Source organism: Saccopteryx bilineata, chromosome 5, assembly GCF_036850765.1.
Source record: "Saccopteryx bilineata isolate mSacBil1 chromosome 5, mSacBil1_pri_phased_curated, whole genome shotgun sequence".
Taxonomy (NCBI): domain Eukaryota; kingdom Metazoa; phylum Chordata; class Mammalia; order Chiroptera; family Emballonuridae; genus Saccopteryx; species Saccopteryx bilineata.
This window is the reverse complement of record NC_089494.1, coordinates 230,013,527-230,034,430: the sequence shown is the minus strand read 5'-3', so window position 1 is coordinate 230,034,430 and position 20,904 is coordinate 230,013,527. Positions and strand designations below refer to the sequence as shown.

Genomic DNA, 20,904 nt, shown 5'->3' with positions numbered 1-20,904 from the left:
TTCTCTGCCCTTGTGGTTCAGTAGGACCCCTTCCATCTCTGCATCCCCTGTTCTTTTCCTGTGTAACAATCATTCTGTCAATCATAACGCAATGCAATATCTTTCATTTAACTTTTTTACTGTTACCTTATCATGTATATTTACTCTCTGACTAAACTAGAAGCTCCTTATGAGCAAAGATCACATCTCTTCTTAATAAGTATATGCTCAATAAACACTGGCTGATTCAAGTGCTGCTGTCATGAAAACATAACTGCTGTTCTTTTCTAGGATCTTTAACCTGTTTTATCCTTTCTCTTTTTTAAATACAACAGGGCTAAGTGAAGACAGAAAAAGGGGCATCCACCAATGACAGTGAGATAAAAAGATTCTCCCACGCTCCAGGGCTGGGCAGCAGACATGGTTTGGGTCTTCATGAATAATGAGACTTGTCATTTATTTTTATTTATTTATTTTTCTGTATTTTTCTGAAGCCGGAAATGGGGAGAGACAGTCAGACAGACTCCCGCATGCGCCCGACCGGGATCCACCTGCCACGCCCACCAGAGGGCAACGCTCTGCCCACCAGGGGGCGATGCTCTGCCCCTCTGGGGCGTCGCTCTATTGCGACCAGAGCCACTCTAGCGCCTGGGGCAGAGGCCGAGGAGCCATCCCCAGTGCCCGAGCCATCTTTGCTCCAGTGGAGCCTCAGCTGCAGGAGGGGAAGAGAGAGACAGAGAGGAAGGAGAGGGGGAGGGGTGGAGAAGCAGATGGGCGCTTCTCCTGTGTGCCCTGGCCGGGAATCGAACCCGGGACTTCTGCACGCCAGGCTGACGCTCTACCACTGAGCCAACCGGCCAGGGCTTGTCATTTATTTTTATATCAACCTATTGCTTTACAACTGTAAAAGCCTCCAAAGAGATTTGTCCAATGAATACCCAAGGGCAATGGAATGCCCACAAACTGAATCATTGTATGACTAACAACAAAAGTTTTACAAACCTCTGTTTTTGGTTTACTCTTAGATTTAGGAAGTAAGATTGCATGAGATTTGGCTGTAGCTGGTTTCTGGGTTCAGGCAATGACATATAGAAATGTTTAAGCTTTGGCCAGTGGCTCAGTGTATAAAGCCTTGATCCAGCATGTCAGTGGTCACAGTTCTAACCCATGATCAGGGCACCTATAAGAAGCAATCAAGAAGTACACAACCAAATGGAACAACTGAATGAAACAACGAGTTGATGCCTCTCTCTTTATCTCTCCCCTTAAATCAATGAGGAAAAAAATTTTTTTAAAGAACGAAAGAAGTTTAAATGGTCACAAAATAACCACAAAGTTCACAAGTATCTAAGCAAACTAAGTTTTTACAAGACAAGCTCCTGTGATATAAACTAGTTTAGTGTTCATCTATAAGAACCCATTTAATTACAGCTTCATCCTCACTATAAAAGTGTATAACTATTTTTCAAAAAATATATGGTAAGGATGAAGAAATGAGAGAAGGAAGGGTGAAGAGGAGAGTAAGATAGAAATGATGCTTGAGTTTACTTGATTAAAAATGTATTTTATATTAACCTTTTAAATAGTAAAAGTAATTTAAATTAGTAATTAAAATTCTCTCAATATTTTAACTATGTATATTTACTTAGAAACTTTTCTAGAACTAATATTTTTTGTCATCTGGCACAACAATGTCTCCATATGGAAGAATTACTTACAGATCAAAAATAAAAGATTGTAAATGCAGTATATTTGGCATAATACAAATCTCCTCAAATTATACTCTACAATGCTTTATCTTAACAGGTTTTCTCCCCCATATCAATGTTTGGTATTTTATATTATTTGCTTACAAAACAAAACTACACTAAATAGATACTTTGGTACAGAGTTAACAGAAAATAATAATAAATTGAGTCCCTCATATTTTATTCAGTAGTTTGCTCAGGCCCCAGTAGCACAGTTGGGAGCAAGAATAACTGGATTCTAATTCCAGTTCTTTGCCACCACATGACCTTGCAAAAGTCACATTTTTTTCTTATACTTTAGTTTTCTTTGGGCAAAACAGACATTACAACAGAATTATTGCTTGCTTACTTCATTAGTTTTATATCATATTATTAAGATAATTTTAGCAAAAGAAAACTGATTATGTATGGTAATAAATAATTTCTAGAAGTGCTTTGAGATCTTCAGAGAAAAGTACCATTGGAAAATACTGGAGAGACTGAACAAAATCAATGAGTCTGACAAACCCACATATTAGGAAGGGAGTTATGAACACAATAATAGCTCAATGACAGTTTTACTGACTTACTTTAACTTTGAAATCTAAGTATATCATCCTAATTTTTCTTTTTCAGAAAATTTATCACATATGGAAATTACTCATTGTAACTTCAATTACAGGAAGACGGTAAAGTTAGGACCATTATATTAAATTGTCTGATGACTTAGGGTAGCCAATACTGCTTCCACAGGCATTCTGTGCTAACAGAACTGTGGAATAGTACCGGAATCCGATAACCCTGCAGAGATCAGAGTCTATCTGTCATCATTTCCCCATTTCTGATCATTTGAGAGAAAGTTTGCCGGGATGATACACATTAACAAAAAAGCCAAGGCCGGTCGAAGAACATTTAACTACCAATATTAAAACTGCCCAGGTATGCACATCTAGATTTTCGATTGATCTTACTGATTATCATTCAAGAAAATATTCCTCGACGTGGATTGGTTTCAAGAACGAACATGCAAGGAACGGCACTGATCAAACCTCAGCGTTTCTCCCGTGTAGGCAAATATACTTACAGCTGCAGCTCCAGGACTTTAATAAGGACTTTATGCTAATTTCAAAAAATACAGAATCCTGTAGACTCAACATTGTTTCAACTGGCTGTAACACAGCAGCAGCAGCAGCAGCAGCAGCAGCAGCAGCAGCAGCAGCAGCAGCAGCAGCGGAGGCAGCGGCGGATTTGTTGAGCTACCTCCCTGAGCCGCTGTCCCTTCTCCTCTCACAGGCAGCAGAGTTCTGACCCACAGTGCCTTGGCTTCATTACCATGCAGTCTCGCAGTGACGCACAACTATAGTGGAACGCTGCTGAATGCAGATGAACTATCACATTGAATAAAAGCTTGCAAGTTTATTATAAGTGCCCTGAAGGACATCCTCACCTTTCTTTACGTAGACATACACGTGGCCGCAGTGATCTCTGTTTATGTTCCTGTTACCAGTTTTGATGAGCTGTGTCTCAGCTGCTTTCAGAGGAGTCCCTAGTGCTAGTAAACAGACAAGGGTAGAGCTCTGCCCTTGGGTGCCAACTTTTCTCACTAGCGAAGGGCCTTAGAAATAAAAAAAATGAATTTGGATCTAACATAAGGTCTTTATATCTCTTCCTGTAATAGCTGACCAAAAGAAAACAAAAATTGGTGGTATTTTTCCCACTCCACTATCACTTTTCTCTGGGTGGTTCTAGTAGTATATTCTCTCCAGCCCTCCACACACCCAGACAGTAAGCAGCAACTTTCTCAGCTTATGCTGAGGCCGGGTCCACCGCCTCACAGCCCACCAGAGAGAGCGCCAGCTAATGAAACGGAAAGATGATGTAATGAACACCGTGCCTGAGCCTCCACCAGCTCTCCAAAACTGCTCAGCTCAGGGCAAAGTTTCCTCTGCTGCATGCAACTTAATCAAAATAGAGAACTCCATTAGAATAATGGCATTATTTTTACAACAGGGTCTTCTGTTCCTAATATAGCACAAAATGCCTCTGAAAAAATCTTAGAATATAAACAAATAGCAAGAAATCCTCTGGTCAAATAAAATGCACATTTTTAAAACTACACAAACTTTAAAAAATGAAAACTGACATTATTAAAAGCATAACTGCTGTTCAAAATACTAGAAAAATTTCAAAATCAAACCCAACAAGTAATATTTTATGTTAACAGCAGAAGAAAAATGCCTTGACCTCATAATTGGTTTACCGTTACTTTGAAGGTCAATAAGGCATGTGTTTTTCCATATGTAACATACTTTTGTATTGACCCATACACTAATGTATAGTATACCACAAAAAAAATAATAAATTTAAGCCCTAGCCAGTTTGCTCAATGGATAGAGTGTTGGCTCAGCATATATACATCCCAGGTTTGACTCCTGGTCAGGAAACACAGGAGAAGCAACCATCTGCTTCTGTCCCCTCCTCTCTCTCCCTCTTCTCCCTCTTCCCTTCCCACAGCCTGTGGCTCAATTGGTTCAAGAATCAGCTGGGGCACTGAGGATAGCTCACTGGTACAAGTGTCAGACTCAGGCACTAAAAATAGCTCATCTGATGCCTGCATCGACCCCAGTTGGAGGTTTCCAGGTGAATCCTGGTTGTGTAGTAAGGTACCAAAAAGCTACAAAATTAATATTAATATTCTAGGAGGAAAGTCCTGTCCCGTCCTTCCTTTGGGGTGGGTAGGGAGAAGAATGTAGATGTTTCTGGCTTGCAAGAGCAATGGGTCATTTAGTTTTAAATCTAAAATAAAGGTTAACTAAGAAATTTCTTCTCTTTCAATGGGAAACAGAATTTACATACCACCTTACATTGATTGTAGTTCTTCCCCCCTTCCTGGAATCCAGAGAGTAACATACTTCTAGGCAAAGGAGGGAAGATGAACCCTGAACAATTGTAAATATCTTTGATTGTGTTACCTTGAAAGTCTTAATGTTCTTGTGTATTCCTTAAACAAATGTTGTAAGCTTGTGCCATGATGTCACACTCTCCCCAGCCCGTGTGTGATCAAGGGTATATAACCAGCCTCTGAGATGTATTTGGTGCACATGATTTGGGTCTGCAAATGCCCCATGTCAGCCATATGTGGCTGGAATAGTTAATAAATTTTCTCCTTTAATAAAACCCTTCAAAATTCATCTGGACTTGGTGTCTCTATGTAAACCCACAGAAGTGAGGTACAGTACCTTTCAGCATCTGGGGTATGGTACTTTACAACAGTTGGGGCTCATGTGGGAATGTGTTTATCTCCCCTCCTCTCACTTAAAAAGATAATAACTAAACTCGGTGATCAAAGTCATAACTAAATAAATTTATTCATAGCTGAATGGCTCAGCACTGTATTAAAATTAAAATACACAAATTAAAATTTCCATATACAAATATCATACACTAAGGGAAAATGAGAATCATATTTATTAAGACATATTCAGCAATAACAGTACTATACTACTGGGAATGTTATTTAAAGCTTATGTTTCTTCAGAATAGTCCAAGAAATTTGGAATAAGTCTAAGCCATTCCTACTCTTAAACAGGCCCAAAATCTAAATTCAAACCAGGCTAACCACAGAAAATCCCAATAACTCAATACCATTGTTTGAAAATGCCTTCTTGATCAGAGACATTTCAGAATCAGTTAAGAGCAAGGTTTCCAGTGAAACACAAATGCTTCAAGGTATTAACATGAACAAAGGACATTCCACAGACCAAAAACATTACCTATTATCCTATTCAATAACAATGTATGTCAACAAACAAAAGGCTTTGGGTTGTACACAAAACAATATCATTTTTCTTTTTCACTAAAGTATTCTCCAAAGTGATTTGATAATACAGTTCTCTTTTCATCAAACAGCTATTAGCAGATTAGGGGTGTAAGCTGACCTAGACCCGTACAAACTACACCATTAAATGCCAAGACTCGTAACTGAACCATGTCAGCAAGCAAACAGGGGGTATATACCTACATATTTTGCCACATATTTTTCTACCCCTGGGGAGCTAAGCCTATAAGCCTCATACAAATTTTAAAAGCTACTCAATACTATTTGGCTATAATTGTAAGGTATTTTTCCCCGCCAAGGAAGAAGGAAGGGGCTGGAGCCACAAAGTGTGGAATAGTAAAGGCTTTATTGAGTCCAGAGCTTCCCGCCCGACGAGGTTCCCTGGTCCCGAGGACAGAGGCTAGGGAAGTCAAATAGGGTGACCCGCGTGGGGGATATTTAAAGGGTCTCTAGAGTGGTCGAGCTAATATGATGTGGTGAAATCTCACTGGCTGACAGACAGTCGCTTTATTCCAAAGGGCTCCTGGGAAGTTTATTTTGGCGCGTCTGGATGTGGGCGGTTCTAGCCAAGTTCCCGGGTCTGGTGTCTCACGTAACCTTTCCCTTTGCCCACCACCCTACAATAATGTCCCACCAAAGTAACAAGGCTCATTCCTAGTAAACCTTTTCATAACCTTTATCAAGCAAAACTGTTTTACAGAACACTAGAGCAGGGGTCCCCAAATTGCGGCCCACGGGCCGCATGCGGCCCCCTGAGGCCATTTATCCGCCCCCCCCTCCCCGCAGCATTTCCGGAAGGGGCACCTCTTTCATTGGTGGTCAGTGAGAGGAGCATAGTTCCCATTGAAATACTGGTCAGTTTGTTCATTTAAATTTACTTGTTCTTTATTTTAAATATTGTATTTGTTCCCGTTTTGTTTTTTTACTTTAAAATAAGATATGTGCAGTGTGCATAGGGATTTGTTCATAGTTTTTTTTATAGTCCAGCCCTCCAACGGTCTGAGGGACAGTGAACTGGCTGGCCTCCTGTGTAAAAAGTTTGGGGACCCCTGCACTAGAGTATGATAACTTGGTGTGGGGGAGGGAGACTTAAATAATAGATGATGTTCTCATAGCCTTAAAAATAGCATTTTCTTCTGCTCGAGTTTTGTTTACATGGATCGAAAATAAATAAATCAGAACTTCAAGTTTTTGCTATATTTAATCAGTCTGTTACTATGTGAATACGGCCAATGCAAATCAACAGTTTCTGTGGAACACAGATGTATAAAATTAATTTCAGGGCTTATTTTGGAAGTTACATTTTACAAATACTAGGACTTCCTTTGTAGACTGAACAAAGGTTAGTGAAAATGGCCCTTCCCATTTATATGGAAAATAACCAATAGGCCCATGTAAGCATAGCCTGGGCTCCAAATTTTATTCTTTAATAAAATAAGCAATGGTATTATTCCAACTATTAATCACAACTGTAACAAAGGTTAATGAAAAAGAATTTATTTTGTAATCCTTACTAAACTTTTTAAACCCTTATTAAACTTTTATCACCTAAATCGCTAAAGTTATTCAGAAGAACTACATATCCACTCAACAATCCTTTGAGAAGACCAAGGCAGAGGCCCACTGTATTTTTAATGCTTTTTTAATCTCTCAATCACTAGTCACTTTTAACTACACAAATACTAATATTCCGATCATTCTTCAAGTGAGTTCTCTGTCCTTACCGTATCGACTAATAACAGAACCACACGGCCTCAGTGGTCAGCAAACTCATTAGTCAATAGAGCCAAATATCAACAGTATGACGATTGAAATTCCTTTTGAGAGCCAAATTTTTTAAACTTACACTATATAGGTAGGTACACTGTTATTACTTAATTAGGGTGGAGTACACTTTGTGGAAGAGCCACACTCAAGGGGCCAAAGAGCCGCGTGTGGCTCATGAGCTGCGGTTTGCTGACGACTGGCCTAGAGCATACTGCAAGCTTGCCAGGAAAACAGTCAAATGTCAGTCTATGTTATTCTTTCTATAAATTCAAAATTCTTCAAGTGGTAGCATACATATATTTTGGTCTCATTACCATAAAAAAATAGCTGCAGAAATCATTGTTCAATGCCATATCCTTGGCAAAGCATAAAAATCGATCTGGAATAATTTCCTTCAGCTATGCTCCTCTACACACACCTTTTAGGTTATTATATATTTAAAAATCTTTTAAGACAAGGTTTGGAATATATTAAAGGCACTCGCGATGTCAATGGCATCAGCCTCAGCTGAGGTCCCCTTGGCAGGGCCAGACACTGGAAAACACTGGGTACAGAAGATGAGCTGGCAACTCCCTTGCCCTCAAGGAGTCAGAAAGTGGACTTCCCTCTTTCCTTCAATCAACTTCCATTTAATTCTAAACTCTTTCACTGGCATAGTAAGGATTTATGGCAGGGGTCCCCAAACTACGGCCCGCAGGCCGCATGCGGCCCCCTGAGGCCATTTATCCGGCCCCTGCCACACTTCTGGAAGGGGCACCTCTTTCATTGGTGGTCAGTGAGAGGAGCACATTGACCATCTCATTAGCCAAAAGCAGCCCATAGTTCCCATTGAAATACTGGTCAGTTTGTTGATTTAAATTTACTTGTTTTTTATTTTATTTATTTATTTGTTTTTTGGTTCTTTATTTTAAATATTGTATTTGTTCCTGTTTTGTTTTTTTACTTTAAAATAAGATATGTGCAGTGTGCAGTGTGCAGGATTTGTTCATAGTTTTTTTTATAGTCCGGCCCTCCAACGGTCTGAGGGACAGTGAACTGGCCCCCTGTGTAAAAAGTTTGGGGACCACTGATTTATGGAATGCGTTACCTGCTTACCTGCTTTATATTTATATTTCTATGTAGATGGTAGATAGAGATATACCTTCTGATACCCACACACACACACACACACAGTGTATACAAGGAAAAAGTCTCAGTAAATCCTTAAAAAAAATTGCCCTTAGATAGGATCTGAACAAAATGTTACCTGATATGTAATAAAGAGTGGATTTAAACAAAAATATCATAAAATACAATTTGGTGGAATGTAATGTTCCACTTACTCAAAGGAAATAAAAACTTCAATTATTAACATTCTTAGGAAGAGGGCAAATATATGGATTATTACTTAGATTAACACCTTTATAAATTGCCTCAGATATTATTAAATTGGAATAAGCAGTTAACAATGATAATATGGAAAGAACAGGAACTTGGCAAGTTTTTCCATATGAAATGTCAACGACCCTATCACTGCTAGAACTTTCGACAGCCTCCATGGATTTCAACCTCTTCAAAAAGTCTTCACCTTTTCTGGAGTTTAGGAAAGAGACCAAAAGGTTTTAGGAATGAAAGATGGCCTCAGGTGTGTTAGGTAATTAACACCATACATAAAATACAAAAAAGAAAATGGTTGCAAAAATCACTGTATTATTTTATTTTGAAACCTCATTAAACAATGCAACAAAACATTAACAGTAATTCTAATGTACTTCTTTATTCAGGGGTGGGCAAAAGGTGTCTTACAGTTGTTCATATGGAAAATAACATAATAATTAATAAATCATAATATAATAAATTTTAATGTACTCAAGGCTGTAAACCTACATTTGCCCATTCCCTATATTTCCCGTTTTCCACAATGAACAATGTTTTTAAACTTCATTACAGAATGAAAGCAGGTTCCTTAGAGAAATGGCTGATTCTAGGACTAAAGCACATGATAACCCATCCTGTAGGGCCAAAAGTATGAAAGAACCAAGGCTGTAAGTAACAATTTGAGCTACAAAATAAATAATGTAGTTTTGGAACATAATCCAAACTATAAATTAAGTACCCATGAATCTACACTGATATAATTAATGATTATATACATAAGTAAGTAAGAAGAGATAAATTCTCACAGTAAACAGAAGAGTTTACCTAGCAGGACTGATTGGTATCCTGTGAAAGTTCTGCTTACAAGATCAAGATCAGCCTTTGGCTAGCATCTAAGAATTTAGATTTCAGGAGGGCCCCACCATCCGCAGAACTGGTAAGAGTGGCTCACACTATTCTATGCCTAAATTATTGGCATAAAAAATATAATTTATACTAAACACCTGCTTTCATCCAGGGAGTCTAAAATTTGGGAATGTCCCAAGCAGTGGTTCCCATGTGATCGGCCCCATTAAATATCCTGGGCACTGACTCTCTAATGAGCTCTCCTGGTTAGTAACATTTCACCTATGACGTAATTCACCACTGGGCAATCAATTGCCTCCTCTATGATGCTACTGGGAGACACTCTGAAGGCTTGTGCCTGGTTTCCCCTGGATTTCATCCCATGCACCTTTTCACTTTGCTAATTTTGCTTAGTATCCTTCTGCTGTACTTAATCATGGCTGGGAGTACAACTCTACATTGTTTCCCTATGAGTCCTTCTAGCAGATCATTAAACGTGACAATGGTCTTGGGGACCCCTGACAATTTCAAATAATATATGTAGATATTTCAAACTTCAAAACGAGGAGCATTATAATCCTAAAAAGTATGAGCTACACTCAGTCACTTTCTTCCAAAGAGTAGAATATAAAAAGTAGAGGGAAAGAGGAATTTTACTGTGGAGAAACCTGACAAATGCTACTTTAGCCAGGATATCAAGGTTAAATTCATCAGTGTTAAGTGAAGAGTACATATTCTTACCTAGTATGATGAAAATATCACTTTACCTCTGTGTTCTTCCTTCCAAAACCTATAACCCTAGTCTAACCATGAATAACAAAAAAGTCACATAGACCCAAACTGAACAGTCTAAAAATATCCCACAATACTCCTCAACACTATCAAGGTCATCAAAAACAAGGAAATTCTGAGAAACTACTATAGTTGACTCCCCAGGACACTCTGTAGATACTCCAGAAGGACCATGCCTTACTAATGGGCTAATGGTTACTTTAAACCCTTCTTAACATAGCTTCAAAATATCCAAAGCAAGCCTTAAAAGATCAAGATGTCAATAACTACTTTCCAGAAGAAAGAACTCCACTTTAAAAGAATGTAACAAAATGGAACATTTACAATGTCTAGCATCCAATTAAAAATTACTAGATGTGTCAAGAAGTAGGAAAATTTGACCTATAAAATTAGCCAATTGAGCAGATCTAGAAATGGCAGAGATAATAGAATTAAGCATATGAGCTCTTCAAAGCCATTATATATAGTTTCAAGAATTTCAATAAAAAAATAAATATAATGAAAAAATAGAATATATATAAATAGATTCAAATAGAACTTTGCAAGATAAAATATACAATATCTAAAACAATAAATTCACTGGATGGGACCAAAAGAAGATTAAGATTCCACAGAAGAAAAGATTAATAAACTTGGAGGAATGGAAACAGTAACTCACCAAAGTCAAGCATAGATGACAAAAGAATGAAAAAATGCACCAAGCCTCACTGACCTTTGGAGCAACATCAAATGATCTAACGCATAATTGGAATCTCAGAGAAGTAAAGAGAAAATACTATCTGATGAAATAATGACCGGAATTCTTAAAAACTTGGTGAAGATACTATAAACGCACAAATTCAAATCTCTCATCAAACCTCAAGCAAGAATACACATTCCAAAAAACACATGCCAAGGCATGCCATATTCAAATTACTGAAAACAAATGAGAAAATAAAATCTTTTTTTTGTTGTTGTTAGTTATTCATTTTAGAGAGGAGAGAGGGAGAGAGAGAGAAAGGGGGGATGAGCAGGAAGCTTCAACTCCCATAAGTGCCTTAGACAAGACAAGTGCAGGGTTTTGAACCAGCAACCTCAGCATTCCAGGTTGAGGCTTTATCCACTGCGCTACCACAGGTCAGGCCGAAAAATAAAATCTTAAAAGCAGTAAAAAAAAAAAAAAAAAGACACATTACATACAAAGAAACAAAGAAAAGTGAACACAAATGCTTCATCTGAAACTATACAAGGCAGTTGGCATGACATCACTAAAAAGCTTAAAAATATTATATAATACTGAAGACGTATAATTCTACATCCAGTGGAAATATCACAAGCAACAAACTTTTTTTTTTCCAGTTATTTTTTTTTATTTTATTTTTTTCTGAAGTTGGAAACAGGGAGGCAGTCAGACAGACTCCTGCATGCGCCCGACCGGGATCCACCCCGCATGCCCACCAGGGGGCGATGCTCTGCCCATTTTGGGGCGTTGCTCTGCCGCAATCAGAGCCATTCTAGCGCCTGAGGCAAAGGCCATAGAGCCATCCCCAGCGCCCAGGCCGTCTTTGCTCCAATGCAGCCTCGGCTGGCTGCGGCTGCGGGAGGGGAAGAGAGAGACAGAGAGGAAGGAGAGGGGGAGGGGTGGAGAAACAGATGGGCGCTTCGCCTGTGTGCCCTGGCCGGGAATCGAACCCGGGACTCCTGCACGCCAGGCTGACGCTCTACCACTGAGCCAACCGGCCAGGGCCAATAAACTTTTTCAAGACAGACAAAAGTTGACAGAATTTATCTGTACACAAAAGACATTATAGAAAGCACTTTAGAAAGAAGAGTATACCAGATGGAAACCTGAATTCATACAAATGATGAAGAGTGCCAGAAAAGGCAGATTTGCAGGTAAAAAAAAAAAAAAAGACATTTTATGTCTTATTTTAAATTTTAAGTTAATTGACTGCTTAATGCAAAAGTGGTTTACAGTATACTGTCAGGTTTATCACGTGCAGAAATAAAACATTTGATTACAACATCACAGAAAATGGAGAGGAGAAAGAGAAGTGTAAGATTTCAGGTCCTTACATTAAACATAAAATGTTATACTAGTATTTGAAGGTAAATGATGGAAAGTTGAAATTTATGTTGTAAACTCCAGAGCAATTAGTTTTTTAAAAAGAACATAATGAGCCAATAGTATGTAGAATAAATTGCATAATAAAAAATACAATTAAAATTAATCAAAAAAAAAAAAAAAGAATGTGTCTCATGGCTAATTCAGGCAGTTAGAAGAATAGTATAAAAAAATACAATTAACCCAAAAGAAGGCAAGAAAAGAAAGGAAAAAAGAAAATACAACAGATAGGACAACAGGAAATGATAGCAATTTAGATTTAAAGCCAATCATGTCACTAATTACATTAAGTATAAATGGTCTAAACACTGTGTAGAGCATCACAGGAGGTACTAAAGGAGAATTCAGTGACTAAAACTTATCTCTCTGCCCTTGGGAGGGTTAGGACCCAATGGTGGAGATAAAGAATGCGGGATGTGAGTCCCCACATACATACACGCAAAAATAAAATTAGATATTGTGATTAAGTGCTGTGAAGGCAATAAAGGGTGTATAATGACAAAGAAAACCTGCCAAGACCCTACTGACATAAAGTTATCAGGAACAGCCACTCTGAGGGAACAGTATCACATCTGAAATCTGTTCAGTAGTGGACCTTCTTCTGAAGAATAAATCTTTCTGCTTAACTTCAGAAAGGAAAATAGATTGTGCTCACTTCAGCGGCATACATACTAACATTGGAAGAACACAGAGATTAGCATGGGCCCTGCACAATGATGACATGCAATTTGTGAAGCATTAAGAAAAAAGAAAAATTACGGTAATTAAAATCCAAGTTACTCTGGCTAACCAGGGTTACAACACCAGACTCCTACCCATTTAGTTCTTCCAATTGCCTGAAGAAATTCGCAAAGAAACCCAGGTACCCACAATGCTCCACGAAATACTGAAATTGATAATCTAATGCTATGTAAGAGTTTTGAGCAGGAACAAGGCCAGACAGACCACTTAATTAATCAGTTAAAGAATGCACTGGAGAAAAACACAATAGGAGTCAATGGGCTCTTAAATTGCTACGGTGAGACATAATGACCAAAAAAAGTGAATAGTATACTTGGAATAATTCAGAAAAAGGCATTAAGGATGGAAATAAGAAGACAGATTCCAATTTTCCCTAATACATACTCCTTGATGTAATTGGCAACTTGATAGGCTAAGGTAAAAAAAAAATAAATAAATAAATAAAACCGGTAAGGCTGAATACTAACAAGTGACCCTTAGGCTTAGGCGGCTGCACGGCCAGTACACAACCTGAAGCAGCCAGGGGCAGGTACATCAAGAAGAGCTCTGGCTAGCTAGTACATGCGGGGTGTAGGGCTAGAGAGAAGAGGAGGATGGAGGGACAGACAACCAACCCCACAAGCTTTCCAACTGTCTTCTCCAATGACAAGGGGCAAAAACTGAATTCCTTATTTTCAAGCACTTGCTAGCCAATAATAATCACAAACGAATGGCTTCGGCTGACCTTAAGAAAAATAAAACAACAAAAAGAGACAATAATTTAAATATAGCACTATGAAAAAAAACAAAAGAAATAAACAAGTGAGTAATGAGGGGAATCTGCTCCTAAAACACTTGAACCAAAATTCCACCTAGACTTCTGAATAGAAAGGTTTCAGGTGATGTCCAAAGGAACTGCTTATTGCAGAAGTACATACTGAGTTTCTTAGTGGTTATAGCTATAAGTGGCTTCTAATAAAGGTCAGTTTTATATAAATGTCACAGATTGAACCAATGCATCAATATATTCACAAATTAGCAACATAAAGTACAGTAGCATTTTAACTAAGCTCTATAATTTAGGAGTGGTTGCCTATGCAGCAATTCCATGACATGTGTATGCCGGAAGGTACAACTACTGTTACCTTCCTGACACAGGGTATTTATTAATAGCCCAATTGTTCATAGTTTTTAATTTAAGTTCTTTTTATATATTTCACACATAAAATTTTAAAAATTGCTCCCTCTGCTTAAAACGAAGCAGTCTAGACCCTATAATCATACTTTCTTCTTTGCCCTAACAAACCATACCAATTTGGTATCATTTGGCCCAGTTCTAAGATACTTATTTCTTGAATTAAAAAAAAAAAAAGCCTGCCGTTTCTGAATATATTGGAAATGGATTCTTGAGACCTAAAAAATGCAGAGATTCTAGAAATTGTTTTTAATTGTGAAATAACTTTGGAAGACACTGCTAGTAAAAATCCAGATGTAAAATTTTCTATTCTAGTTATTGAATTTGTATTTTCACAACACACACAAAGTATATTCATTGCCCCAAAAGAAACTAGATGGTTAATACTAAAGTACCTTGATTGTCAGGTTATACAGATATACTGGGAAAAATGGGGAATATGTACTATTGGGAAAGACTAAGTAAAACTCTAGGAAACATGAACAGGATGAACGTAAAATGTACTGTCCAAAGCAGAACACTGTTTTCGCATGAAAATAGGAACTATTAACAACACGCCAGGATAGAGATGTAAACCAACAGCTGTCCAGGGTCACCTTACCTACGAGACACCCACCTCAAAGTGAAGGCCTACACTTGCCTCTTCTGCCAACACTTGCCTTTATGAATATTTCCTACATTGTCAGTAGCATAATAAGTTTTCAATCAACTACAGGTATTTATTGTTAGAGCTACCTTGATAACACTACTAAAACAGTTTGAAAACAAAGGGGTGAGTCAACAAGGCTGGAATAAAATGTAAAAGAAAAAGTCTGAATGAGAAAAGGAAAGGAAGTGCCAAACTGCAGAGGCGACTAACTGAAAGACAAAAATTCCCCTCAGCAGGGAGCGTGCCAGCAGCAGGGGGGAGAGAAGATGAAGAGCCTGTCCAGTAGAATTAAATGCGCCAGCCCAAAACACAGAAAAATGTTTATGTATGGTTAAACATAATCTTAGTGTACTGTATTTAAAGTAATTTGGAAGAACCTACCTTCATAATCTCAACAGTCTTTAAACCCCACTCTAAGCCTAGTAAATCAGAACCCATTTTTTAAAAATAAGATTTCCCAAGGTTATGACATACTTAAGCCCATTAAAGTTTAAGAAGAGCTAGTTTAAATTATGTTTATAAAAATATTATCTTATTTATGTCATTTTTAGCACACAGCCATACTTAGTAAAAATAGAGACTAGGAAACTTCAAAAGCCTGAGAAATAAAGAGAAATTTTCTGTATTCCTTATAAGAAGTTTTAGAGTTTTTTGAAGTTTTTCCCTATTGTAGACTAGAAATATATAACAGTTTATACTTCCTGAGAATAGTCTAAGAGATACTCAGATGGCTTACCTAATCTTAAATCACTCTTTAGACACAGAAAAATCTATCAAAAGTTTAAGTAAAAGAAGAATTTAGAATTTAGGTAAGGTGATAAAAATTTACATCTGTAATATTTACAGTTACTTTGGACTATTGTTTATCTTTAATAGTTTAAATGAATAAAGCAATACGGAATATTTGCCTTTCAGATACAGGTTTTAGAAAAATGTAATTCTAGCTTGAACTCAAAGGTCGCTGGCTTGAGCCCAAGGTCACTGGCTTGAGCAATGGGTCACTCCTCTGCTGTAGCCCCCTGGTCAAGGCACATATGAGAAAGCAATCACTGAACAACTAAAGAGCTGCAACAAAGAATTGATGCTTCTCATCTCTCTCCCTTCCTATCTGTCTCTCTCTCTGACTCTGTTTGTGTCAAAAAAAAAAAAAAAAAAAAAGGAAAAAAGAAAATGTAATTCTAAAAGACAAACACTGATCCTCACCTTTATCATCACCATTCTACCAAGAATCACCTGAGACTGTCTGGGTCACTTTTATAGCTAACTTATTCTTTTAAACAACAACAACAAAAGTGATTAGGTTTAATAAATTCGCAGGATGAGGTGATATAGATGGGTGAAAGAGAGAGGTAGAGAGCCTGGAGGACAGTGAGTTCCATTGTGGAACGGTCCACAAACAGAATGCATAAAAACCACCATTGCAGAATTCCATATCAAGATATTAAGAGCATGAAGGAAAGCAAACAGAGGGAAAGGGGAAGATAGGCTGATAGGATGGGAGGAGAGCAGAAAAGCCAATCCTGGAGGGAAGGGGGAGGGCATTACCGGAAGGGGACAGCAGGATGTACTGGGGAACACGGGGGAGGGGGCATGTATTCAGGGGGACACTAGGATCAATGTAAACACAATAAATCAATAATTTTTAAAAAAGCATACACAGTGCTTCCTCTGGCACTTTCTAGGGAAATTTTCACTATTTGTCTCTAAGAGATCTTGCACCATACCTGTCTAATCATACACAGTTAGTATGAAATGCTTTTTTATTAAAGAATAAATTAAATCACTTTTTTTCTTTGTAAAAAAAAATAATAATAATCAGGGAAAAAAAGATATTAAGAGCATGGGGGAAATGTGATAAGCCAACAATTATCTTTAAAGAATAAACCATCTGGCCTTCCACTGTCACAGAATCACAGATTTTTTTAAACTGCAGAGACATTAAAGATCACTTAACATTAAACCCCTTAAATTTTAGATGAGATGACAAGCCCAGGGAGGATAAGTGATATAGTTGGATCCCATATCAAATTAATAAATATTTATTAAACACCTATGACAGATAAAGCACTATGGTGTAGTGGATAAAGCACGGACCTGGAATGCTGAGGTTGCCGGTTCAAAATCCAGGGCTTGCCTGGTCAAGGCCCATACGAAAAAAACAACTACTGCCTGAACAGGTGGTGATGCAGTAGATACAGCATTAGCCTGGGATGCTGAGGACCCAGGTTGCAAACCCCAAAGTCATCAGCTTAAGTGCAGGCTCATCTGGCTTGAGTGCAGGGTTGCGGGCTTGAGCAATGGATCATAGATATGACCCCATGGTCGCTAGCTTGAGTGCAAAGGTGGCTGGCTTCAAACCCAAGATGGCTGGCTTGGGCCCACAGTCGCTGGCTTGAGCAAGGAGTCACTGGCTCGGCTGGAGCTCCCCAGTCAAGAAAGCATTGAGAACAACCTATTCTCATAGCCTGCTATTAATATTATATAATCAAGCAATTAATGAACTAAGGTGCCATGACTATCAGTTGATGCTTCTCTCTCTCCCTTCTTGTCTATCTAAAAAAAAAGATGAAGAAGCAACTACTACTACTACTATGAGTTGTCCTGCTCCTCTCACACTCCTCTCCCTTTCTTTCTCTCTCTGAAATCAATAAAATCTTTAAAAAACCACTATCCGAACAGTTATAGAAAATACAAATAAGTATGAACATTCGACTCCTTCTTCAAAGCCTCCATTTCCTAGTTCCCAGTTAAGTTGCCTGCATGTAGCTAATATTAGCAATATTCTTTTCCATATTCTAGTTTAAGGGAGGGAACACTTTGGCCCTTGGGCCAAATCTAGTTCATCACCTGCTTTTGTAAATAAAGTTGTGCTGCAGCATGGCCACACACATTCATGTATCATCTGGGCTCCTTTTGCTCTATGAAGTCAGAGCTGAGTGGCTGTGACAGAGACCTGTGGCATGTAAAGCCAAAATATTTACTATCTGCCCCTTTACAGAAAATGTTTGCCAGCCTCTGTTCTAAATCATCATTTGCTCAACTTAAGGTTTGTTTGTTTTCTTTTTTCATTTGAAACTAATGGAAGGCTGGTTTTGCCTCAAGAACCAATGCCCACTGAGCAATGTGCTATGTGGTTTTGAAGGAAAAGTCAGTGGGCTAAATATGGCAACTGACAGCCACTCTCAGTAACAAGTAAAAACTTGCTCTGGCACATTAAGGACCAGAACCAAATGACACACAAGTCTAACATCTAACAAACCTTTACTAACTGCTTACTAAATGCCTGCAATTGGGCTAAGCTCTCAGGATACCCGCATAAACAAGACCAATTCAGTTCACAAAGAACTCACTATCTGGTAAAAGAAACACTTTTTATATTAAGTGAAATAGTAGGTAGAAGCTAGTAGACAATGAGCTACAGTCCTGACCAGAGAATAACGAACTGAGGTTGGGGGTAAGAGAAACTGTACAAACCCAAGAACAGTCACACGGAGATGTCTGTTCCCCCGCCGAGTCCCAGTTCCAGGATGTCACCAGGATTGGAAGTTTATAGCTGTAGCTGCCTCAACTCCAAGGCCACAGTTTGAACATGGGTGGAGTTAACTTTTGGACTGTACATTGCTTCCTGAATTTCTTTTATAGAACAATTTTGTTGAACCTTTCTAGTATATTCCTTTCCTTACATTTTAAACTTACAGTTAGCTTTAGTCACCTTAACCTATGTTACTATGCTTTCTCCCAAACTCATCTCTATTATTTTTAGTGTCTTCCAATATAGACATTTTTATCATCCTATTCATCTTTTTACACATTTATTATTTCAGTATGTTGTGACTAATACTTATGTAGTTAAGTATTTTTCTTATTCCCCTGTTTTTTTCCAACTATTTTTTTCTTAGATTTAACTCCTTCCTTTTGCTTCTTCGGTGAGAATAAGCAAGAGCAATAATTGCAAGTCAGCCATCAGGAAGGTAAAATAACTAAAAATTAGAGCATGCCCAGCCTCAGAGTGGAGGCAAATCCTGGGGGTCCTGGTATGCCTAGGATTCTCCCTTTTTGTCCTCCTTACTTTCCAAGTGAGAGGAGGGGAGACAAAGAGACAGACTCCCACATGTGCCCAGACCAGACGGACATCCGTGGCCATGTTCATAACTGAGCTATTTTTAGCACCTGAGGTAGAGGCTCCAGGGAGCCATCCTCAGTGCCTGGGGCCAATGCACTTAAATAAATCAAGCCATGGCTGCAGGAGGAGAAGAGAGAGAAAGAGAGAAGGAGGAGGAGAAAGGGTAGAGAAGCAGATGGTTGCTTCTCTTGTATGCCCTGACTGGAAATTGAACCCGGGACATCCACATGCTAGGTAGACGCTTTATCCACTGAGCCAACCAGCCAAGGCAGATTCTCCTTTTAGTTGATGAAACCAGGGGTGGTGCAAGAAGGTCCGGGGGTAGGGGCAGAAGGACTAAAGCTGTGGTAGCACTTGGAGAAGATGGAACAGTAGCTAAATATCAACTGATTCAAGGAATTGTAATATTTCAACAACCATACCAGTACACACTGGATAAATACCAGTTCTGTGATTAGAAAAGAGCAGAATAAGTGGGATAGAGAGAAAGTTATTCCATACTTCTTAAAAAGAGATAAGTGTATTGTTATTTAAATTAAGTTTCTTACAAGTTATTTCTAAAAGTCAAAGAAGATCCTGACCCTTACTCTAAGCCAGGGGTCCCCAAACTTTTTACACAGGGGGCCAGTTCACTGTCCCTCAGACTGTTGGAGGGCCGTACTATAAAAAAAACTATGAACAAATCCCTATGCACACTGCACATATCTTATTTTAAAGTAAAAAAACAAAACAGGAACAAATACAATATTTAAAATAAAGAACAAGTAAATTTAAATCAACAAACTGACCAGTATTTCAATGGGAACTATGCTCCTCTCACTGACCACCAATGAAAGAGGTGCCCCTTCCAGAAGTGCAGCGGGGGCCGGATAAATGGCCTCAGGGGGCCGCATGCAGCCCATGGGCTGTAGTTTGGAGACCCCTGCTCTAAGCCATACTTACACACACACACACATATATTATACACACACGCACACACACATATATACATATATTATATATATAAATATATACACACACATACATATACATACATTATACACACATACACATATATATACATATACATACACTATACACACACACACACACACACACACACACACACATATAAATACTATGGAACTTGAGGAGACAGTCTAAAATAATTCTTCTGAAGAAATGTCCGGCAGCCATGGCTGGGTAATTCAGTTGGTTAGAGTGTTGTCACGGTATGCCATGGTTGCAGGCTTCATCCCTGGTCAAGGGCACATACAAGAACCAACCAATGAATATATAAATAAGTAGCACAACATATCAATGTTTCTTTCTCTCTCAAATCAATAAATAAATAAATGATTTTTAACTAAAAAAAAAAAAGAGCCTGACCAGGCGGTGGCACAGTGGATAGAGCATCGAACTGGGATGCGGAGGACCCAGGTTCGAGACCCCGAGGTCGCCAACTTGAACACGGGCTCATCTGGTTTGAGCAAAAAGCTCATCAGCTTGGACCCAAGGTCACTGGCTTGAGCAAGGGGTTACTCGGTCTGCTGTAGCCCCACGGTGAAGGCACATATGAGAAAGCAATCAATGAACAACTAAAGTGCCACAACGAAAAACTGATAATTGATGCTTCTCATCTTTCTCTGTTCCTGTCTATCCCTCTCTCTGACTCTCTTTATGTCTCTGTAAAAAAAAAAAAAAAAAAAAAAAAAAAAAAAGTTAGGCTAACTTTAAAAATAGCTAAGATAAATACTAAAGAAATACTGCTGCACTAACTTATAAAAGCCTTTGTATCTAAGTTGCACAGGCATTTGGCAAGAGTTATC

General features: G+C 38.4%; 1 protein-coding gene and 1 non-coding gene across 8 annotated transcripts in view; one reads left to right on the top strand and one right to left on the bottom strand.

The window, feature by feature from the left end:
* The window catches only part of FRYL (FRY like transcription coactivator), a 292,372-nt gene that overhangs the window by 172,884 nt on the left and 98,584 nt on the right, over positions 1-20,904 (bottom strand). The window lies entirely within an intron of this gene.
* On the top strand, positions 13,057-13,159 carry LOC136307164 (U6 spliceosomal RNA). Its single transcript, XR_010725840.1, has one exon. It is a non-coding gene; the product is annotated as a U6 spliceosomal RNA (small nuclear RNA).